The sequence below is a fragment of the Corvus hawaiiensis genome, chromosome Z (assembly GCF_020740725.1).
Source record: "Corvus hawaiiensis isolate bCorHaw1 chromosome Z, bCorHaw1.pri.cur, whole genome shotgun sequence".
NCBI lineage: Eukaryota > Metazoa > Chordata > Aves > Passeriformes > Corvidae > Corvus > Corvus hawaiiensis.
In genome coordinates, this window is record NC_063255.1 from 15,298,111 (window position 1) to 15,323,036 (window position 24,926).

General features: G+C 47.7%; 1 protein-coding gene across 9 annotated transcripts in view; it reads right to left on the minus strand.

The window, feature by feature from the left end:
* Window positions 1-24,926, minus strand: part of RUSC2 (RUN and SH3 domain containing 2) — a 62,282-nt gene that overhangs the window by 30,005 nt on the left and 7,351 nt on the right. For 3 of the 9 annotated variants that reach the window (XM_048290561.1, XM_048290562.1, XM_048290553.1), the window contains exons 1-2: window positions 22,530-22,832; window positions 7,309-7,414 (exon numbers count right to left, since the gene is read on the minus strand). The gene's annotated coding sequence lies outside the window, so the exon portion shown is untranslated. Of the gene's footprint in view, window positions 1-7,308; window positions 7,415-7,816; window positions 7,837-9,198; window positions 9,394-21,014; window positions 21,379-22,529; window positions 22,833-24,926 lie in introns of those variants that run through there. The other 6 variants (XM_048290554.1, XM_048290555.1, XM_048290558.1 and 3 more) reach the window with 6 other exon arrangements.

A 24,926-nucleotide genomic window follows, 5' to 3' on the forward strand; every position in this document is an offset into this window, starting at 1 on the left:
CTTCAATCTCTCCTCTTAGGAGCATTTTCCAGGGACTTGTTCAGTTTCCTAGGCAGTTTCTCAATTCCCTCCAGCTTCTGAGCTGGGGTGACTAATTTCACACAGTTTTCCAATTGGCAGTGGGATTAGAAGTTGTAAAATAATTTTCCATTCCACTTCTTATGTACCTTAACATCCATATGTACATGCCCACCAGGTAACGTCCCTTATGAGCAGGGTGACAACCAGTTACTTTTTGCAGTTTAATGACATCAGTCTAATGACTTGGAATGCGTTTAATCAGTTTAATAATCTGGAATCTGACAAAGTGTATGTTTGTGACTATCTTCTCTTACACACAGTTATGTAACTTAGCATCAAGCTAAAGAATTTCAAGATTTACAACAAGACTAGCCTAGAAGAAACCAGGGGGGTTTTTTTACATATCTGTTCTCTGAGGAAAGGGGTTTCTTCTCCTTCCTCTCTGGAGTGTGAGTTCTGGGTCTTTGCTCTCTCAGGCTATACAAATTCTTGGCCTGCCCATATGCAAGTTCTTTTTGAGGTCCCCCACGAGATAAAAGGGTCCTCCAAGCCTTACGAGGGTCTGGGCTGAAGGGTATTTCTCCACAGTGAATTTCCCTCACTAAAGCAGTGAGGCCTAGCAGCCAGCACCCTTGAAGGAAGATTCCCCTTCCATTTTGAAGGCCAAGCCAAGAGGTTGTTGTGGTTTTTCTTTTCAACCTCAACTCATGCCAAGGGGAAAGTAGAAACAAGACACTGGACCAAAATCCTGGATGTTGAACGTGCTCTGGTACAGAGGGGAATCACTCCTCAGTGCCTCTGGGACAAATACAAATCCACAATTTCAGTTTGGGGTGTTTGTCTACCCTGGGGTACCAAATCCTGTCAGCAGCACAAAGCCTGGGAGAGGTCAGGGTTACAGAGATGGAAATATTCTATGGGGTCTCTGAAACTTTTGCAAAGTCATCAAGAAAAACAGAGATTACAGAAACCCCAGCAGGTCAAAAACGATTCTCAGCATCTCAGCCAGATATGGCCAAGCATAAACTGAACGGCTGTGGCTGGAGCACTGCCACCTTTGTGCATTAACCACCCCCATGCCATTGCTTGTCAGTGCCAGGACACACCTGTTTTCTTGCAGTTTCCCCCCTCCTCCTCTCCTATCGTACTATGAACTGGCTGGCCCTCCTGACCAGGGTCAGGGACGCCTGAGGTCACCCTGTGCTCCATGTTGCCTCACCTCTCCTCTGACCCAGTGTTCCCCCAAAAACAGCCACTCTGAGGATCACATGGGAACAAACGGGCTGTCATGCTTACTGTAATAAGCAGTCACCACCTTCAGAGTGCTTTATGAAGACAGTAATTATAAATAGCAGGTGCCTATGGAAATGAATGGGCATATGACAAGGAGCTGAAGGCAGGAGGAGATATCTGGGTAAGGACAATGGTCTCCTCAACACCATTTAAAGCACTAGGACCTGAAGTTGGAGGACAAATCTCAGCAGCAGGGTAAGTTAGATGCCACTGACTGTGGACAAGCGAGAACAGCTTGCTGCCAGTAGGAAATAGCTAAGTGCAGATGCATGCTGAAATCCACTTGCTGGTTTTCTGAAGGGAGGTACAATCACTGGTCAGGGTAAGACACACTTGGGCAAGAAACCCCTTAGAAGCCACTGCAACAACTCAGATGAGAGCAAATGGTGAAGGAGACGTCGACCAGAGTAAGCCAAACCCCAGGTGGACGTGTCACTCCAGGTATCAATCATCAGAATGAATTAGGCAAAGCCAAGGAAGGTACACCATGTGGGCCAACAGCATCTTGGGACCAGAGATAAGAAATATTTATTCCTCCCACTGGATCTTCTCCTTGTGTGGGCTTATCATTCTTCCACCTGAGTTACTGGAAAAGGTTTGAAGATGGGACTACAGGGAAATACACTGTAATTAACCTGCCTGCTAAGAGCAGAAAATTGCACTAGCACCATAATCAAGCCAGGTCATTCTCCCTGCAAAGAAGGGCATCTGGGAGTAAGCTATGCTGTGTGAGCTTACACACGACAATGAAACCTGAAGCACACATCCCTGCTGTTTGCCATGGGAACCCCAGAGAGGGACCAAAAGAAGGTATCTTGCTAAACAACCAAGGTGAATTGGGCCTATAGGCAGAAGGAGGCAAAGTAGCCATGTGGCTGGTCCTGCACCAGTGCAGGCAGAGCATAATGAAGAAGAGAACGAGCTCACTGAAAGCATTCAGGGCACATTCTTCCAGAAGCGACGGCAGCTACTGTGAGTTTATAGAGAATGAGGTGCAGTTCTGGAGCCAAACTGATGAGATTAGTATAACTGTGTAGGGACTCTAGTCTGAGGTAATAGTGGCTCTGAGGCAAGTATCAGGTGAAAACCCTCTATTTGCCAAAGTTTTCCATACAGGCTCTAATTTAATATTTTCTCCCTGTAACTCCCAGAGCAGGAACTCCCCTCTTCCCAAAAGGAACTGCTAGCATTCATACACTCTGAAATACCCCTGGCACTGTCCCCAAAAACATAACAACAGAGCAGTGACGCTTGTTCTCTGCTTCCAGAGGGCATTTTGTGTGGGAGCAGAGGGTGGCCTTTTGGTAGTAAGGCCAGTTTCCTATCACTTGCCAAGGGTCAGTACAAAGCATTGCTGCCATCACTCAAATATTGATTATTTATCACTCAAAGGTACTGCCAGGCCCACACCCTCAGCACTGCCCAAAGACCAACACATGATCTCTCTTCCAAGAGTCCAAACTCAGCACTTCAGTCTGAGCCAGAAGTCGCCATCAGCCACGTTATGGCCACACACCTACATTACAGCTCTGCCTTCCCCCTCCATCCCATTTACAGCAGTTAACAAACACAGTGGGTTTTGTTTGGGTTTCTTATCCCTCTGTCTGTTAATATAGCAACCATCAGCCTTGCCCAGTAAAAAGTACTTACATGTGTCTGAGGGGTAGAAAAAAACCATTACCTACACGATCCTTAGGCTGCAACACAACTGTGGCAGGGAGAGAAAGAGCTTGTGGACCAGCCTGCTTTTGTGCTCATCTTAACAGGTATGTCCCAGCTTTGACCCACTTCTTTCAGAAAATGAACATTAAAATCATTTTCATCAAGAGAGAAAACTGGAGCAGAATCAGAGACCAGAGGTATTTTAACAGCCCATTTCTTTCTTACTGGAGAGTAACCAACTTTGAGATGAGTGTGAGGGCACGCAGGGAACCTGCTTGGCAGATAACATGGCAAATCCTTGCTAAGACTCATTACCAATACAGCTGTCATTGATCACTGCTGTAGATTTCATCCTCTGCCAGCCAAGCTCCCTCAGTTTCTTCAAGCCTTATCCTGCAGCCTCTCAGACAGCTGGAATGAGCTGGGCTTCTGGCTCTTTGGTCTTATGGACTGGACAGCCAGAAGAACTTTATCCACATCAGAACGCTCCCCATGAAGCAGCACAGGTAGCAGACAAGTGAGGTTTTCCACTACTGGTGAGATTTCAATGGTTTCCACAAGCATGAGGACAAAATCTTGTTTTCCAGTACTTCCCTTGATTCCACCACTGACAGGGAGGTACCTCCAGCTCCAATCCTCCACCTCTCAACCATCTGTAGAGATCTCCACATCTCTTACTTTGGATTTACTTTTTTTGGGGTTCAACTATCAGAATTGTGCCTATTGAGATGAGTTTTCACCCAGCACCCATGATACAGAAGTGGCTTTGGATTGAATATCTCAAGCTGACCCAGTTTATATTAAACAGAATGGTAAAAAGCAAACAGAGCTGTAATGAAACCTTTTTAATTTTTAAAGAGCAGATCTCTGGCATGTCAGGGTAAACAGTTATAATGCCAACAAGAACAAAGAGCTTGGAGAAGTACTGAAGAAAATACTTTGAATGTAAGTAAAAAAAAATCTGGGTTCACCACGTAAGATGAGAAGACTAGAAGAGGAAGGCTCCTGACCAACCTGAATGAGCAACCACACCAAAAAGGATATTAGAGACAAGAAAAATAGCATCTTCAGTGCTGTTTTGGCAAGACGAATATGGAAGCTGCAGCAATTACAGGCTACATAATACAAGGGAAAGAAGGTGCAGAAAAGGAAATGAGCTTTTGAGTGGAAACAAATTCAAGAAGATGAAAGCACTCAAGTCAGAAGGACAAGATATTCTTGATCCCAGAGCAATGAAAGAATAGTTGGTTGATCGCAGCTGGCAACTGCACTTTCAATAAAAATACCCATTAGAAAAGAGAGGAAGAAGGTGAAACCATGTGGCTGACAAATATTAAAGGTAAAAGTCTGTAGCTGTTCTGCAAGGGCAGGCAAAGCGACCCACGTTAGATTTATCAACCTGCCCTTACTATTACATAAATCTTTCAGAAAACACTAGAAAAGAAAAATAAAACAGGGAAATAAACTAAAAACAGAGCAAAGCACAACAAGGGGTTGCAAAAGGCAGGGTATTGTCTGGGTATTAGGAATCATACCAGAGTGAGATCTTGACTCACCAGGAACATCTGACTGGAAGAAAATGAAAATGTCTGGGACTAAAATTTTGTTCTTTCTTTGCTCTCACAGCCTCAGACACCTGACAGGCAATAATGGAGCTTTGGGCAGGCCATTCCTGAGTTCACAGCATATTCTCCTGGGCCACCTGTACTTTCTGCAATGCAGGTCCAGGTCCCTTGTACCTAGAGATCCAGCTGCACTTTATCTCCATCATCTGCATCGAAGCAGTGAGGAAGACACACTCCTGTGGATCATTTCAGTCAGCTCAGTCATTAGAACCTCTTGCCCATCTTTTAAGTGTCTCAAGGCAGAGATTATCTATGCACTCTCACTGCTTAACAGATGTTCTTGTAGGAGTGGTACCTACTAGCCAGGCACAGCCTGTATGCCCTGGGGACATTCCCACCCCACACAAAGAAGGAGGCTGCATCACCTTCTTTTTATTTCTTTAGGCATTGTACACACAAACCATACACACATGAATTTTCTTCCACATGCTGATACAGGTATGTGTGTCCTGTACATTCTGTTGGACATCCTGTCCTCCAGCACATGATGTGCTTGCTGCACACAGTCATGCTGGGGTTACCCACCACCAATCTCCCACAGGAACTTGCTCTGTAGCAGCAAACCCAGTCTGGTGCACACCTGCAGGAGACATCCCGCTCCCTGCTCCCATCAGCCTGAAAGGGACAGATTCTGGGAGACACAGAGAGGTTTTCCCAGGGCCAAGAGCAAGACAGAGGTGAGAAGGAGCTGCAGTTCAGGAAGCATTATGGTGCTTTCAGGACATTGTCATCGATCTGCAAGACGGCAACAAGCCACTTTGAGATTTTGCTGGAAGCCCTCTTCTTCTCACCTGGCACCTCGCACTGAAACTCTGGGTTTGCCTTCATCACCAGGGATAAAGGCTGTGGAGCCTTGTGACTCCATAGGGATGGAGAGGGAGCAACCAAATGAGAACCTGCAGCAGCAAAATGGTTCCTCCAGAGAACTACTGCAGAAAAGGCTGTGCTGAGGATCACCCCCACCCCCACAAACCCTGCAGGGCTGCACACAGCACTGAATGTCTCAGGGAACACAGTGAGAGGCTGAAGAATGACAACAGAAACAACACATTTGCATTCCCTGACAATGACAACCCTGAATTTCCCCTCTGTGCACTCTCCCACTGGTCTCTGACCCAAATCCCCTGCTCCTCCAGCTCTGCAATGCCTCTCATCTGCCTCTTCTTTCCACGGTTCCTCTACAGCTCTGCAAAACATTTACCATTTTATCTACATCTCTCCTACCATCCTGTTGCTCTTTATAAGCCTAAAAAAACTTTGTCTGAATGATTATTGGGTCACTGGAAAATGGGAGAAAGTTTTTGTGAAATTTTGTGAAATAGGTAAGACCTGCCAAACTCACTCTTCAGCAACACTGGTATGAAAAGCTGCAGGTGTGTGGAGATAAAAATGCAGATCTCTACTTCCCTTGTACTCTAATGCACCTTTATGCCACCCATCAATCCACTCCTTGTGTGATATGTTCCTCTGTGACTCCCATTTACTCCACATCCACCCAAAATCCTGCAATTGCAACCCCACACACTCAGCATTTTCCATAACTCCAAAAGACTGAATCTGCTATTCGATTATCTCCTTTTGTTATGACATTCTCATCTGCACATTCCCCTACAGCCACGTCACTTTAACACATATACCAAAATCTCATTCTTTTATACCTTTGCTTTGTTGTTCTCACTGTCATGCTGAACATCGCCCCTTCAGCATCTATATCCCTATCCCACATACATCCTTCTTTTTGTTCAAGCCCTCCTCCTATTTGCAGAGGCAATTTAATGGAAGGATTTGTGCAGAGGGTGGGGGAGGGAGGAAGAAGAAGGAAGGCAGGGAGGGAAAAGAGGGATTTGGCTACAAGACGACCATGTAATTAAGCTCCAGCGACTGGTACCCAGCCTGGACCCCTCATTTCAGTAACTAAAAGCAGTAATTCCTCCATTCCTAGATAACCTTTCTCATCTGATCTGTGAAAAGAGGCAGGGAGAAAGCATCCATTTACACAGCCAGCACAGACACACCCTGGCAACACAAAGGACTCCAGCCTGCACAGAGCCCGTGTATCTCTTAGCAGAAGGACAGGGTTTTACATGCCATGATATTTACCCTAATGCCTTTTGAACAAATGATTTACCAGTATTTAGGGGAGAAAAAAGAAGGAAAAAAAAAAGAAAAGAAGCCAAAAAAAAAGAGCCAAAAGCCACAGTGACAGCAACCTTTCCTCTGTCTGAGTCCTTTGTCTCTGGCTTTTCATGGAAGCGCTGTCTGTCAAAACAGCTTTTGAGCTGCACAGCAGCATCACCGCCAGGGATGCACGGAGAGCATGGTATCTGGCGGGACCACAACAATCCGTGTGGGCTCAGCTGTCATGGCAGGCACAATGGAGAGCTGTGCGGAGGCACTGCCGGGGCGAAGCACGACTCGCCTCTGCACAGCCAGCCCCGGACATGACAACTGCTATTTCACAGCTACAATGGACAAACACACAGTCTGCGCAGCAGCCACAGCCTCCTCGCTCGCTCACATCCATGACGGCCACAGCCCGCTCCAGAGTAATGCAGCCTCTGAAGAGACAAAGCAATCCTAAAATCCTTAAGCTTCATCGGCTAGCCGGCATCCTCCACAAAAACAAACCGGCCACCGTGCAGGACGACGAGTGGCCTGAAAATCAATAGCACAACTGACACCCACCCCGATAATTTCTCCACCTCACCTTTCCACAGATCCTTCTTTCCCCGTCTCCTGTCAGCAAACACACTCTGTTTCGCCACTCCTGAGCGCTCAGATTCCAGAAGGCTCCGTGCTCTCTCACCAGGATGCTGTGGGAAACACAGAGACAATTTTTTTTTTCCGATTTTTTTTCTTCACAGCTGCATCCCTGGCAATGCAGAGGGTCTGCGCAATCACATCTCTGATGCTCCTGCTGCTGCTGCTGCTGCTGTGACGTTGCTGCGTGTGAAGGAGCAAGCATGCCCACAGCACCGCCGCTCCAGCTCGCATTCAGTCCCTGTGGAACCTCAGACAAGGCAGGGGATGGGAGGGAGCAGAAAAGGAGGAGATGATGGAGGATTGATTCTTACAGGAACTGGGAAATCAGGAAGGCAGCATGAGGAGAAATAAAAAGATCGAAGCCTGTGCCATAAAATAGAGCTGCAGCAGCTTATTCTGTGATGAGACTGGATTTTGGATGCTGTGTGCTTGCAGGCTGTCTGATCTCTTACCCTATCTTTGCCAAGGAAAGCAAAAGGGACTGGAGTGTTATGTTCCTGCTGTTGATAACGGCAGCTAGAACCCTTGGAGATAAAACGGCAGTCTGCAAAGCAACGCACTGGAGGAGGAGGAGGAGGAGGATGGGAAGACTGTGAGAAGCTTCCTGAAGCTTCTTTAAATTTCTGTAGTACCTTGTCCTAAACAGCTTCATCAACAGTATCTACCCCGCATCCCTGAAATGCAGCCACCTCTGGAGTAAAGTGCAACCACCAGCACTTCCCATAGTGCCGAACCCACCGCGTAGGGGCAGGATGTCTGTAGTCCCTGCTCTCACCGGGGACCTCAAATCAAGATCCCACCAACTCTTAGCTGCAGTTTGTGACTAAAATGCTGCTAGATCCTGGCATCTCAGCAAAGCAACCCACAGCAGATCTTCCTAGCAGAAACATGGGGTCACCACCTGCAAAGCTCAGGCTCTCTTGCTACCTGGAAGGATTTTCCCATATCCCTTTTCACCAGAGGCAGCTGGTGAGAAGAGGTGATGGAACTTGCTCCATTGGCAGAGTAGTGCAGCTCCTGACAGGGTACAGGTAGCTGTGCAAGGGACAAATGTGGCTACTTTTGCTTTTCTACCAGCTGGGGCATAACCACACACCCCAGAAACTCAGCTGCGCTCCGGGCTGTGCTGTGCCAGGGAGGTGTTTCTAACACTAGAGCAGCATCCATCCTGGAGGGACTGCTCACATTACTGCCCTTCCTCATCCAGCCCTGCGCCTACAGCCCTGTGTAGAGCCAAGAAGAGCTCAGAAATTGGAGCATCCACGCTGGAAAAAGCAAAACCTGTAAGCCCAAACCAAAACACGTCCTAAACTGAGGCTCCGCAGGAAGTGAGCAGGGCAGAGCAAGGCAGAGAAGGGGTAAAACTGTCACACACACACAAAATTCAAAGAAATTAAGAACTGCCACACGGCTGAGTACTTTTTACTTTATGCCATGATGTACCAAAAGCAGCAAACAAGTAATACAAATACAACAACCCAGACAATATACAACACTTTACAGAAGCTTCTGCCTCTGGAGACGTCAACATAAAATGCTATGACAGAAAAATGTTAAGACTTATTACTGGAAGTGGCTGCCAATTATCTCAGATCCAAGAACACTACAAAATTTTAAAATACCTCTTCAAGTACATTTAAATCAGATTTCTGACAGAAAACCATGAGAGTGGGGGGTGGTTCCTACCAAGGGCTTCAGTGGCAGGAGTCCAGGACTCCCCCCAGTGCACAGAGACCATTCCACTGGGAAAAGAGAAAGGGCCTTGGGCTGTGGGCTGTGCAGATTGTTCGCAGTGCACTGGAGCCAGCATCACAGATGCAGCTCTACTACTCACCTCCAAACCACAGTGAACGATCCCTGAACCAGTCCCAGAGGTCGGGCTCCACAGGTCAGGTCCTTCTGAGACATCAATGTATCTGCTCTGTCAGTGGCACTTTATGCTCCCCAGCCCACTGCCTGCCTTTCCTGGGATGCTCGGGACCCACAGCACCAGCTGGTCTTGCTCAAGAGGCAGGGACAAGCCCCTGGGAGGATGCAGGAGGGAGGGACCTACCTCCATGCCTGGCCATTACAGCCAGCAGAAAGCCAGTCCTGGCAGGCTCTGTTCCAACCAAGCTGCAGTAAATGAGACTATTTACTGTGCTCCCATTAACGTGCAGCCCCAGGACCCCTGTACGGCCAGCCCCATTGTACTGTCAGTGTTAATTAAGGCAGGCTCAAGCAGACATCTCCGGCCCCTTCAGCTGGGACAGTCAGGGAGCAACAGCGAGGAAAGAGAAGGAGAGTTTCAGCTGTGGAGCTCTGTGCAGAACAAGGAGCATTTGTTACCCAGGAGACTCGTTCCCACAGCAGAGAGGAGAATGGAAACTATTTCGGTGCCCTCCCCAGTCCTCCACAAGCATTGCCAATGCTGACGCCAGGAGGTATAAATGCTGGCAGGCTGGGTGCTTGCCTTCATCCCTGCCACAGGACACTGGCATTAACCAATTCACTGACAGCAATGCCTGTCTTGTGTAGCAGACACACACACCAGAGCAGATGGGAGTCAGGGGGGTATGTTCTTAAAAATCAGAGCAATGCAGCAGATGAGGGGCTCCCTAAGAAACACTACTATTTACACATCTGTTCCCAACATAAATGTCTGTACCCTCCTCCCCAAAACACATTCTGCATGTTCCCCAGATCTCAAACTCACATGGCCTCAACCCTCTGCAGCACACACCCCTTTGACGCATCTCCCTCCCCAATCTGCCTCAACTCAGCAACAGCGCTAGGAACTGACGGCCTGTCCCAAAGCTTTGCAGGCAGCTGATCTCAGGCGCTAATAAGAAAGAACAAAGCTCTTTCTTGCGGACTGTCTTCTAGGAGATGACTTCTCTTTGATCACAGAGATGAGTCACTGCAAGAAGGGGAGCATGGCTGACTCCACAGTGACACGCAAGGAAGGAGCAGAGATACTGCAGGCTGGTGACTGCATCCCTTGGAGAAGGAAGGTGAGAGAGATGGAGGTGTCAAGACATGCCTGCCCCTACAGTAACAGAGGTTCCCATCTTGCTTCACCTGGGCAGGTAGGGATAGGTGCTTCCCACAGACTCCAGCACTCTGTAGTGTAGGTAGCTTGGCAGGAGAAAATTCCTTATCGAGCTATGTCAGCCTCACTATCCTCAAGCATCTCAGGTGTCAGGAAGGATTTCTGCCATCTCGCCTCCTTATCCCTTGCTCCAGGGCTGTCAGAACTGAATGCACGACACAACCTCCCACCTGTGAATTCCAGTAAGGAGGCACATCCTGCTCCCAGTCCTGGGCTGCAGCAAAGCTTACCACTTTGGGGGGAGCCACAGGTGCTGCACTCACACTGGACATGAGCTGTACATGTACCTGGGGTTCTTGCTGACAACAATTAGGACACAAATAGATCAACTGGGTGTTAAAAAGCCCAACACATTTCAGGCTTGGGCTTGGGCTTCTTCCTTCATATAGCATGCAGGAATTGGCTGCTAAGGTCAGCACACGCCCACATACAAGAAGAACCCATTACACTTTTGCCGCAGTCGTGCAGTAAAATCACCCACCAGCTGACCCAGCCTCCCACCTATTTGCTGCAAAGCTGGTCCAGTGATGCATGAACTGGAAACAGCTCAGCCCGATTCCAGTCAGCTGTCTGGGCTGTAGTTCTGACATCAAGCACTGTGCTAGAACAGGTCTTTAATCATCCCTCACCATCAGGCATGGGACACAACCTGACCACCTCAAAACTGCCAGGCAGCCCCACCTGCTGCCTCCAGCTCACAGCTGTACCCCAGCAAAGGGAGTTGTCTGCCACCTCCTCCTAAAGGGTGGGCATTTTGACCAAGCCCTCAATACCTTCAATGTGTCCATGCTTCTCAAGCAAACAGAAAGTGGTACAAGCAACAGCAAGATCTCCATCACAGCAGAAAACCTGTGCCTTGCTGTCCACAGGTACAACAGCAGGAACATGCCTAGGATACCCATTCTGGCCACATTTGTAGCATGGCCACAGGGACATCTTCACTCTTTCCCATGTGCTGGACTACTCAGGAAGAAGGTGAAAGCAGCTCAGTGCCTTCCCACCTTGTTTACCCATTGTTTGTGGCAGAAATCTGAATCCCATGACAACTCCCACCCAGCACCAACCACACCCAGGCTGTTTGGGAAATGCCAGAGAGAGGGATGTTGGTCAGAGTTGAACTAAGAGCATGGGTCCGCTCAACTGGAGCAAGGGGGAAACAGAATACAGGAGCCAACAGGAAAGCAGGTGATGAAACTTTATAAAAATCCTCCTAAAGGAAAACTAAAATAATTCCCCCAGTCCTTCAAGTCCTGTGTTTCAAGGTCAAACAGCATCTCTCTGACACACGGAGATCAATACGGGCTGATCGTTACTGACATGCGCTTGACATCTTTTCTATTCTGTGGGAAGAGATACACGAGCTTTTGAACGAGGGGTCAAAAATCCAAGCAGACTGATAAAAACATATGTTAGCACAGTGGAAATGCCTGCCCTTAGCCCTCACGTTTCCCTGGGGGATCACTAACCAATCCACAATGAGCCTGCTTTCCAAGGGGAACTGAGGACAGAGGCACAGGAGTCTGTGGGGATTTGCCAGTCAAAGACACATTCTCAACATCAGAGTTCACCAGCCCACCATGATGACTCTGTGTGAGCCCTGTCCACTGCCCACAACAGCAGGACTGATTTCTTCAGTGGTAGCAACCCAAGGCAGGAGCCACACCTCCAAATGAGGAAATGGCTTCAAAAGAGAAAGTTGTTGCTGTTTTTTAAAAAAAGCTGGACATTTCTTGTTGCTGCTAACTGTCTTCTAACAGAATTAATTCCCCAAGTTCAGTCCTCTGATGTTTAAGAACATTCTCTGAATTTCCAGCTTATCTTTATCCATGCACAGCTCACCCCTATTCACTCATGTTCCAAAAATGAGCTTTAACGTCAGCATTTATCCAGCCTGTGTTTAAAGTTGTATCATCTGAGTTCTCTAATCACTTCACATTAGGTAGGCTTTCCATTTCTTTGATCATACCCATATTCCTTCTCTTGACCCGACCCAGTTTGCACACAGCCTTCAGAGAGTGACTGGAAATGTACACAGTCTTCCAGGCAAGGTCTCCTGTGCCTTAATATGCTCAGATTTCCGAATCTCTGCTAGAAATGCTTTGTCCAACATGTCACATTGGATGACATATCTTTTCCATGGCTACATCACGTTAGATGCTCACAGTTATCTTGTACACCACTCTGAGACCCTGAGTTTTCTCCCCATCACTGTCACTTTCCCCCAGTGAGCTCCCAGATGGAGTTGAACATTTTGCTGATTTCTCAGGCACACAACCATGCAATTTTGAACTATCCAGTTCCCATTTGTATTGTTCCTTAAGGAATAATCCCAGCTCTTCCTGTTGAATAACACTGAATAGCCTGCAATGATGCTTCCTTAGCTTTGTGTCTTAAGGAAATATCACTATTGAAGTTTTACTTTTTAGTGCACAGAGCATTATTTCATGTATTGAATAGCTTCCATTTTGAGGATTATCTCCACTAACAACTTCCCTTCAGAGCAGTAGTTCCTCTTTCAAAATTCCTGTTATCTTCCTCTAGTCTGCTTACTGCCTCTTAGTTCTCAAAGGGTACTATGGATGGAAGAATTACACATGGATTAAAGGGGAGGCAGGACAAGCACTTGGGAGATTCATTTCAGGTTAATAAGCAAACAAAATACTAGCCAATCTCCTGGAAAAAAAAAAAACCAACAAGATAAGATAGTTGTGTGTTCTGCTCCCCCACTTTGCTGACCACCTGCAACCACTTCTAGAAAAATCATACTGGGCAAGGTGGTTCCTCCATCCCAAACACCATCTGAATTCCCAACTTCCAGTACTGAGGTCAAATCCCTCCTAGTGCTGGCAATTGATGCTTCACTGCCCAAGAACAGGGGCCCTCACAAGCTCCATAAAAAGTCACAACTACCAGATAGGGCTCGTGCTGGCACAGCTCCCCACAGGGCTGGGCTCAGTTTCACATACCTCCACACTACTGAGACATCTATGGGAGAACCAAACCCTGCCCACAACCAGCTGTCTGTCTCCAGTCCTTTCCAGCCAGGGATTCCAGTATGTTTGTACCCCAAAGGAGACTGGGGTAACAGGGAGATGTGAGTCACTTGGAATTCTGTGGGAAAGGGAGAAATGACCCTACAACCCAGTTCTTAGTGCCCATCTTCTACTAGCACTGCCCAAGCAAGAGCACAAAAAAATAGCTGAATGTTTCTAGGCAGAGGGAAATGAGAAAACAAACAGCAGAGCAGCTCCTGAATCATGTCTGAAGGCTCAGGTTCAATCTGGTAAACCAGGCTCATAAAGCTGCATAGAAAATGTTGAATTAAAGCAAAGCCTGAACATAACTGATCTAGGCTGAGGATGTTTTAAGTAGGAGCTCAGCTCTAAGGGCAAAGCTGTTTCTTCAAGCACTCACTCAGATATTGATGCTACACTAACTGGGAATATAAACTCTCATCAGTCAAAGCCTTGGCAAAAGAAGCAGAAAGGGTATTATTTAAAAAAAAAAAGCCTTTTAATCTGGCAAATAACCACTCAGAGCAGCCATGGTAACAGTGGATATTAAGGTGTTACTGGCTTCACTCCTATTAAAATTAGTTTTCAAAACAGGATCAATGCTGCCACTAAAGTACCATTTACCTAAATAACTAGTTTCACAATAACTTAATAGTTCCCCACTGCCATAAGGAAAGCCTTAAGTTGCCACATAACATAATACATTGGAGCTGGTGAACTTGGCAGCCACAGCACTGCTGCATTCTGACCTCAAATAAAAATTATGTACTTCCAACTAAGCAGATGAAAAGCTGCAGGGCTCAACTGAATCTGCAGCCCTGAAATGGTTCACTGTGTGCACAGCACACACTGCTCGAGGACAGTGACTGCTTATGGTTCCCATGATGTGCACCAAAGTGACATTCCCTTCCCACTCTGGGGGCATAGCCAGGCTGACTCAAAGTGAGGGTGACTGCACTGCACACGAGGCTCAGCTCACAGGGACTGCAATGGAAGGGATGATGCAGGGAAAGGGCAAGCAGAGGAGAAGAAAAACATCACTGTTGGAAGCACAAGAGGCCACATCCAAGAATGGAAAAAAACCCTCCTGCCCTCTTGCTCAAGGACTGAGTCATAAACATTTCAGTTTTCCAAGGCAACAGTAAGTATGAAAACTGTTCCGGATTTCCCTGCCCAGGGCAGGGAGGTTGCAACTAAATGATCTTTTTAAGGTCCCTTCCAACCCAAACCATTCTGTGATCCTATGATTCACATAGAAAACCCGCATTAACATCACTCTGCACGTGCCAAAGTCCTTTCCTGCCATCCCTTTTCTGAGCAAAAGCAAGAGTCAAACAGAGAGATCTGGGAGCTCGCCACAAAGAACAGCAAGTTCCCAGCAGACCTTCCAGCTCTCAAACATTCCCACTCCACTTTGCAACGAAGCCTAGCGAGTACATAACCACTGTCTGATTTATTAGAGACACATGATATCAGTTATGATTGTTTATACTGATTTTCCCTCTAAGTTGCTCCAGTTACCGCCCAGCTGGACACACAGTGCTGCTCTGCAGTGTTACCTGCCCCAGCTGGCTATGTTTTAGTGGCAAATAGAGCAATGTCTTGGCAGCTGCAAAGCTCTCTGTTACTAAAAGATAAAAGAGACTTGAAGATTCACTCCACCCCCACCTACCAGCAGCAACGTAACAGCACAGTACTGGCAGGCACAGAGCTCCAGGGCTACACGGGAGACTGCCTGGACTCCTGAGCACCCACATCCCAGCAGGCACCTAGAAAAGCTACAAAGGGGAGAGGGAACAGGACCACTGAGAACTTCTTGAGACCCTGCCCACCACTTGTGCATTAACGTGCTGGCTCTCTTTTACTCTTCACCTCTGGTGTCTACAGTACTGTTAGCTGAAGGGATAAGGTCTATACACAAACAGCAAATTGACATAAATGACAGTCATTACCGTAACACCTGACACAGCACAGACTGCACATCCCCACCCTTAATCATTGTGCATGACCTGCTCATTCAGAAGGGATCTGTGGTTACTGCAGATCACAGGCAAAGCTTGAGCAATAGTGGCATTTTTCTTTGAAGCAGGCAAACAATGGGTAGGGCTGTATGAATAGGCATGTCTTGCATGTGCAAGACTTGGAGTCATCCTTCCCCTCTGCCCACACTGGCACATGGCTCATGGACATACCCTAAATGGACAAACTGGTGAGAGCTTGAAGACAACACGGAAAAAAGGACAGAAAGGAGTAAACTGCAAAGCAAGCGGGTTAGGTCTCGGGGGGAAAACCAGGGGGTACATTACAGTAGTTCCAAAATGTATAAAAGGCTGCTGCCAAGAGCAAGTGGACGAGCTGTTCTTCACATCCTCAACAACAAGAAGAGGATCCCTGAGGGCCAGACAGGAGAATTGAGGTTAGACATCAGGTATAACAGTTAAAACTAACCATTCCCTATTCAACCAAAAAAGCATAAAAGTCGGGAGGTAAATTGGTTTTCTTAAAATTTTCTATGGTCTTGTATATCTCAGAAGCTCTTTGCTTTACTTATTTAGAGGCATGCACCCCTGTTAATCTTCAGAGGCCCTTACTGTTAAAAATGGGAAACAATTTATTTTTTCAACTTTGCTGCCAAACAAATGCCCATGTTACAATCTTGGTCAACTCATGGCATCAGGAAATATCAACAGAAGCAACAGATTGGATTGCTAAAATGAAGAGTGCAGCAGGTAATGTCCCTATCAGTGGGAGCTTCTAGAGATTAAATAAAGAAACCCACAGAATGGCATAGCCCAAGTCCACTGTGCCAGCTCAGGGAGACGTGATTATTACATGGCTTTTGGAGGTTTTATTGTTGTGTGACTTCTGTTTGACTCAGAGAAGCAGGAAGCCTCTGATGCGGGATTAAAAGATGAGAGCAATTTATTCTCTGAGGCAGAATACCTGGGGAAATACAAACATGCTCCTGGAAAGACATAGCAAATATACAGGTGCAGCTGAGAGTGGAAAAGCATCCTGTGCCAGCTGATCTGGCTGCTAATCCACCTGGCTGTTAAAAATATACTCCAGGTGTATTTTTTCCCTAAGAAGAATATGCTTAGTGTGAGCTTTCAGCCAGTGGATTCATCCTCCTTTCATGCACCACAGTGAAGAGACCTTTTCCTCAAGAATTCGGTCTTGTTGGAGACGATCCTTGGTCACAGCTGAGAACCCTTCTAAATTTCTCTCTGGTTATTATTAACATCTTCCCATCTACCAGAGCAAGCTGTCATGGATCATCAGTCAGCTGTATTCAAGGTCTCCATGTCAGGTTAGCCCATGATTAAGCAACCTTGTGGCTGTATGTGCTTATCGGTGTACATTTAATTAACACAAAGAGTCTTAACTTGCAGCTCCCAGCTGCTGGGCAAGTTGCGCAAGGTCTACCTCCTCCAAAAGTCACGTTCAAACAACAGGCAGCCACCCCATATGCAGAGAGGCACAAAGAGCCAGAAATGGGAAATTTGTAGGCTGAGGGCAACAAATTTGCTCAGGTAGGAGAAAGACCCCCAGTGAAGGAAATGCTATAGGGATAAAGGGGATCTGTGTGTGGGAGGAAATCCTGTCCTCTTTTTTAAAATAGAAAATAAAAGCTGGCAGAGGCAAAGCCCAGGCAGCAATGGTGAGGCAGGCCACAAAGGCAAAGCAGGTCACAGGAGATGGCTGACAAACGTGCCAAACTTGGATTGTGCTGGGCAGACTGAAATAGGGCTCAGCCTCCTGTGAGGCAGATGAAAGAGGTGGGGCAGACCACTCTACGAGGTCCCCGTGGAGATATCTCGGCACTTCAGGAACTCCTGGAATCTCTGGTGTGTGGCTCTGGCACCGCACTGACTATCAGAGAATAGTCTAGAAGGCTATTCTAGATAGAAGAACTATGAGAAAACTATCAAGAAATGTCCAGCAAAGATGTGCTCAAGGACAACAAACAACACATCCCCACATACTCCAGACACATTCCAGTCAGAGGAACAAGAGCATGCCAGGGTGCAAAGGGCCCTAAAAGAGCCCTCAGGAGCTCTGTAATATATGATACACAGAGCCTTGTCTGAGGCCTAATAAGCAGCCACAATGGTGACTCAGAGAGCTCTTTGTTGGCTGGACACGGGAGAGGAGGAGGAAGGAACAGAATAACTGAGGAGCAGGAAGCCCCTGATGAAGAACTGATTGCCCAGAGCACGCTTCTGGAGAAACAGAAACATGCTTTTCATCTCCATGACATACTTCCATGTCCGGACAATTCTGAAGTCGGTGCTTTCAATACATGCTTAAGAAAGCACTCCATCCCGTGCACACACCCTGCCTGTGCCTCTCCACACACAGCATGGAAAAGAGAAGACCAGCTAAGAGGCGAGAGGGGGAGAAGGATGGAGCACTGGAGATACATCAGTCCAAGCCAGAAGCCAAGCATCTATAGATGCTGAGGAGGCTAGCAGAGAAAAAATTCTCCACTTCTAACTGTCTCATGTGAAAGTCTCCGTTCTCACACAAGCTAGCTGTCTGCCCGTTTGCTGTCTGGTAAACATTTGCACCTGCAGGGCTGTTGTGAGAACATCGTGGAATGTTTTGGTTTTACTGAGAATAATACTTTGAAATGGATGGTTATACCTCTTGGCCTATCACCTTGGTAGGTGGTTGACCAATGGGCCAGTCATGTAATTTCTCTTTTGCGATCCATGCAAAGATGGGTTTTTGGCATTAAAGGGGTCAGCTTTGACCATACCTCTCTAACCTGAATCGATGTCATTTTCCGCCGTCCCTGCGCGCAACAGCGACAAGCATCTGCTCTGCTCTCCCACTCATTCTCAGTGCAACAGACAGAGAAAACGCTTGGTCATGATGTTCTAACAGGACCTGCTCTCCATCCCTGGGAACATCTGCCAGAATTAGTAATCCCGTATCAGAGGAGGTGAAGCATAGAGTGTCCAACAGCACTTGTGACCTTTTTAGCAATTTTCACATGCCTGCAGCTTTCACAGCAACCTTCCCTTTCAGCTTAAAATAAATGCAGCCCTTCTGAAAGTGCTCAAAGACTACAGAATCACAGAATCATTTAGATTGGAAAAGATCTCTAAGATCATCAAGTCCAGCCGTAACCACCCAGCCCTTCCAAAGCCAGAAACTGGAACTGATGTATCTGGGAATGCAAACATGGGGGCAAAGGAGCTATAAAGGCGGATCCTGAATTCCAGCATCTGAAAGAGATGTTTCTCCGTCCATGATACTGCTGCTGTCAACTCAGAGCAAACAGGTGAGCCCCAGTTCCCCTGCATTGCGCCCAGAGGACATCTTACCTCTTTCTCTTCTCCTGTGTGTGAGGCTTCAGGTATTAAGCTACGTAATTAAGCAATGGGTGCTCTACTCCCACAGGGGCTTCTACATCCCATATGAGACCAGGCCAGAGTGGAGCCACATCACCCATCTGCAGGAAGGATTAGCTCTTTCTTCAGATAGAGTTTCTTTGAGCATGAGCCCCTCAAGAAGCATTTTTGTGAGCTCTGGGCTTCACACACTGGGCAGCAGGACTCACTGAGGTCTGCTGCCTTCCAGAGGTCTCCTGTTTTTCAACACACAGCATGATGCTGCTGCAGCATGAGAGTAGCTGAATTGCATAACCAGCATAGAACCTGACCAACAACAAGCAAAACCCAGCCTGAGGGAAACAAACCACAGCTCCAGCTTCACAGTGGGATGGCGCATCCTGCACTGGCTGCACAGCTCAAGGAGCATGGCTCCCCAGACATCTCTGCTGTGTAGTCCAGATCTCCATTATAGACACAAATTACACCATAAAAAAGGCAGAATTTTGGGATAACGTTCGTGTTTATATGGATGGCAAGAATGTCCAGAGCTAAGCCATAATGCAACACACAGATTTAATATCCTTTCCACAGTTAAACTAATCTCCAGCTACCAGTCTGCAGGATAAACCTAACCCAGAACCAGAACGACTCCATATGCCATTCTACAGCCCAAGAGTTTCTAATGAGGCAGTGAGCTCTGGCCACCACCAGGGACATGGCAGCAGGCTAGATTAAAGCTAGATTAAATTTCCTGTACCTCTCATTAGACCCAGCAATAATACCCAGAACATATAGGGAAAGCCCAGTGGCAAACAACCTAATAAAAAAGTGGAAGTCTCACACCTTCTTGGTGACCAGCACATCTGCTGAAGCTGAGGGCCACAGTCCTCTGTAGTCAGCAGGACAGCAAGAGGAGGAAAATACAGGAAGCTGTGCTGGGCCCCCTCCTGCTGCCCCCCACCAAGGGTCCAAGGCTGCTCTCCATGGAAGATTCCCAACACTTTGGCTGAAATGACGCCAGCACTTGGGCAGGGCTTGGTGTTATTTTTAACACTTGCTCACATAACTCTTTGGATGAATCCTGGGAAGAGCTTCTCACCAAAATAGTACACTGTGGGCACTATTTATACACCCACTGGCAGCACCGCAGGATATGCTGGGGAAAGCTAGAGCACCCCTTTCTCCTCCTCACAGGGATATAGCGGGGCCCTAAAACATGGTTTGCTGTTTGGGCCAGTCCTCAGAAGTGAGCCATCACCTGCAGAAGCCCTGGTATCCCTGTCTGTCCTGCTGAGGAGACAGACTCTTGTCCATATGGGAGGGAAGCCCAGGTACATTAGGCTCGGGGAAGATGGATGGCTCAGTGCACATCCCAGCTGCTGTGGACTAAAAAGGGAACAGTTGTGCCTAAACACAGAAAATGCAGATGCCTTCCTATTTTATCTCTCCTTGGCTGCTGCAGAGAAATCCAGCAGGGGTCGGGTTTCTTGGTCATCATCTCTTTTCTCGATGTGGCAGCAGCAAAGGTGTGCAGAGGTGGGGGCAGGCAAAGCACCTAACGTCAGCAAGGTTCACTGGAAAGGAGACACCAGACTGACAAGACTGACTGTCCTTTATCCCTAGGGACAGTAGCAGCCTCAGGCTTTTCCGTATCAGAAGAGTGGGCCCTAAAGGACTACAGGAAAAAAAAAAAATATCAAAAGCAAACCTAGACTATCCAAGGAAAGGAGGCTCTTCCCCTGTCTGATTTTCTGGGTTAAAAATAACTTCTCTAAAGCCATTTCCGAGCCCATTGAACTTACTTGATTTTTGTCTTCAGTGAGTTTCTCCTCCCTCCCCCTTCCTCCCAAGACACATCAGACTGCTCTCTACTCTCACATCTCCTGAAGAAGCAGGTGACATGACCTAAAGAACATGCACAGGATTGCTGCATGAAAACTGACAAGACAGAAAAGAGAAGACTCCATCTTGAAGCAGAAAAGGATCCAAAGTTTGATTTTTCCAGTATGTAGGTAAAAAAAAAAGGGTATATATACATCCTCTTTCCCTGCAAGAGAGGCTACAGCCTGAGCAGCATACTGGCTGTCGAGCAGAGCTACAGAGCAATGCAAAATAAACCCACTAATTGACGCATGCTGTAAAGGCATGGGCAGAACTGGTCACATTACATTTAGCAGAATAAACAGAAGGGATCAGCTCCTACCTTGCCAGATAGAACCTCCCCAGGACGTGGGCTCAGCTCACCGCAGCTGGAAGCCGAGTGCAGCGGCACTGGCATGAGAGCCGCAGGAGGAGCACAGCATGCAGAGCCAGCGATAATCCAAAGCAAAACCAGCTTGTCCCCGTGCCGGCTCAGGGATCAGCGAGCCGTGCTGCGGGGCGTCTCCGCCGGCTGCTCCCCTGTTGATGCAGGATGGCGGGCAACAGGCAAGATGACAAGGCACTTCTTCCAGGCAGGAGCTGGCTGAGGAATTCCTCCTGCTGCCAGCCACCTGCCCCTCGTCAGGCACAGTGGTGCCAGAGTCTCACTCGGGGAGCATGTGGGCAGGGGAGAGGAGCGAGGGCCAGACTGCTAATGAAAGCCCCAGTGTAAATACAGATGCGCACAGGAGAGGGCTATGGCAGAAATGCAGCTCGTGTTACAGAGAGCCATTTACAGCAGGCACAGAAAGCAGGGAAGCGTGGCAGGGCTGTGCGGGATGGGTCCACTGCCTGCCTGCTCCCACAGCGGGGTGGGAGGGCAGCTGCCTGCCAGGAGAAGCCATGGGGTGAAGTGACCACTAGCAAGGGGAGACCCCCCAGTTCCACATTCTCCATCAGCTCCTAAGCTCCGTATGCAGTACGTGCTAGCAGTAATGCAAACCCATCCAACTTCACGCCAGCCGGGATGGCCCTAGCCCCACACCTTCTCTGGTGCAGAGTGCCACAGCAGCCCATTGCTCCAGGGAGAAAGGCTGATTGGAGCATTGCTCCATTCACCTGCTTGGACCCATTCCTATTGCTCAGGCCCTCTCCCCAGGCTCCAGTTTTCTGCATCTTTGAGACTTACCCTCTCTCCCTAGTTCAATGTGTTTGGTACCTCCTGCCAGGATTCTTCTCTCCCGCCATCTCAGGGTAATTTACATGCTGTACTGCAGCTGTATTTACACCAAATATGGAACATGGGCGATAGGGACTACGTTGGCACAGAATCACAGAGTATTCTGAGTTGGAAGGGACCCACAAGGATCATCAAGCCCAGCCCTTAACTGAATGACCCATTCAGGGATCAAACCCACAACTGCTAGCACCATGCTCTAACCAGCTGAGCTCATCTCACAGTTAAGAAGCAAGGTGTCAAAGAGTTCAGGGGCTTTGCCTCCACTGTGCCTTCAACTAGAACCAGCAGCAGAGGAGAGGTTTGCTGGTGTCAACCACTGCCCATTAAACAAGCCTTGGAAGACCTTAGGGAGAGGCTGGGAAGGAGCTGTTTCAGGACGTTTCATAGCACAGCAGGCACTGCCTATAAGCCCCATGCCAGGCAGGCATATAGTTCACACCAGTGACCTCTGGGTGAAACCGGCAATGAAGAACAAGGCGTTCCGGTAGCTCTCAAGCAAGTGTGGTCTGTAAGGATGTGAGGGAGCTCCAGCTCAGTGGCGTAAAACCTCAAGCAGATAATTTCCCTGCCTGGTGCCTCGGTTTCCCCCCTCTGGAAAACAAGGACCGTAACACTTACCAAGCTGCTGTGGATGTTGCAAAGTTAATTTCCTCATGGGATGCTGGCAGCCTGTAAACAGGAATGAGCATTCTGTGGGACTCTCTTCCCACCCATGAAGCAGAGATCCCTTGTGGCTTCCCTCAACATAGAAGCTACTGCTCACAGCTTTCTTCACCCTCACCACAGCAGGTACCCTGCAAAGACAGGGATCCCCATTACCCCAAAAGCAGGAGCATCAGTCCCTCTACCAGCTGCACCCAGGCCATCTGCCAGGCAGGAATGCTGTGCACCAGCCCAGCCTCAGCCGAGCTGTCAAAGCAGCGGAAGGGCTGAGGCTGCACTGCTCTGGAATTCCAGAAATGCACAAACACCCTGTCAGCCTGCACCAGGAATGACTCCTCCCTGCCCCGGACCAGGCTGAATCACTGGAAATACCAAAACAACGATGAGGTCACGTTCCCAGAGCAAGGAACTGGAGCCAGATATAGCTGCATGGAGAAGTGTGCTAAAAAGGGACTCGGTGCAGGGGCTGGGGGGCTCTGGCAGACAGGCACCATGGGCATTTGTCTCGTTTAAAAACAGCTTGAGGCTGCCAGGAGACTTTTTTCTTCTCTATAGGGAGCAGGGAACTGGGCTTTAAAACCCTTTATCCGTCCCACTGGAAGAGGCACAAACATTCTAATGTTGGTGAGTTCAAGGAATGAGGCAGAAGTAAAATGATGACTGGATTCTGAATTCAGTGTTCCCAAAATCTCACTGTGATATGATGATCAGGCTTAACCAGTGAAGAATCCCCTCGCAGCAAGCTGAATGGCAGACAAAAACAGTATGCCCATTACTGCATTTTGCTTTTGCTACAGCCTCAGCCAGCTTCCACAAAAAACCCCCAAAAACCAAAAAACAACAAACAAACCCAAACCAAAGCCCCAGAAATATTGATTTGGTAAGTTTTCAACAGGGTGAGCAGTAAGTAACAGTGGCTTCTGTTAAGGCTCCTAAAATGAGTACTTCATTATCAGCAAATAGACTTTTCAAGGCTTTTCAGTTCCAAACTTTCACAGTTCTCTGTGTAGGGAGACTGGAGACATTTTGCTACTTAGACTGTGAAGGAAATTGCAACATAGGTCTTGGAAAGGATAAAGGAATTCACAATAGAATTCGCAATAGCATGTTCTTTCCCCTTTCCGTACGACAAGACATTTGGATGGATAACACCACCACCCACAGCTACGTGAATAAGAGGCACTAAGAATCCAGACTTTGTTCCATCAGGACATAAACCATATATTAATCATAAGCCAAGAGGGAACAAAGATAGGACCGGACAGCTAATGCCAAGCATGTCACCTGCCTGGCAGGCCAGTGGTCACTGGGCTGGCACACCCTGCAACAACCACAGCAGTGCTGGGCACACCGAGCCAGCTGATGGGCCATGCCTGCACCAGTCCCCTTCCCCTGAAAGTCTGTCCAGATTTGCTAGTAAAAGTGATAAGAAAATCTGTGGTGAGTTGTGCATGAGTCTGCTCTCATGACAATCCCACAGGAGTGTCATGAGAGCAGAAGTGCTCAAAACCAAATCAGTTCATTTTCACCCCACTGTTCCAGCATGCTCTGGTAACCAGAACCACCAGTGGGTTACACCAAGAATTCTTCTGGTCTAGTGCCCCACCCCTGACAATGCAGCACTGGCACATAAAAATCACAGAGTGATTTCACCGAGTGCGATCATGGAATGATCTCCCCTTAGGACACATTCTTCCAGCCTGCAACAATCAAGTCAGTTTGTGGAGGTCACACACTGACCATCACGTTTCAGAGACACTGAAACACATCTTGGCCATTGAGGTGTCTGGTTCCTTTTGGAATCTGTGTGTATTTTCAGTCTTCATGCCATCTCGTAGCAACATGTTCTACAAATCAACTGTGTTGAAAAAGGACTTCCTTAACGTCCTGTCTAATAAATTATTTTGCTGGATGCGCTTCCTCTGCGCTGTGAGAAATAATAAAGTGTATTAAGCTCATTCCTTACTCAACTTCTCCCTGCTGAACACTATATTATAGACCTTTGCTCTTTCCCACTATCATCTACTTTTGCTTGTTTAATCTCTCTTCCTACAGAAGGTATCCCAGTCCCTTAATCATCCCCATTCCACTTTTCTCTATTATTTCCAGGTCTGTGTTACTCTTTTTGAAAGAGGGTGACCAGCTGGTATGTGGTACCCAAGATGCAGGCACAACATGTACATCTAGTATACAAGAATATATACCATCAGTTTTTGCTTCCAGTGTGACATCTGCCTTCTTTGGCTACAGCTGAACATTTAACTGATGTGCTCAGGTAACAACCCACAGTGACTCCAAATGGCTTGCTTGTTTGAACAGTGAGAAACTGTTCACAAATCACCATTACACGTG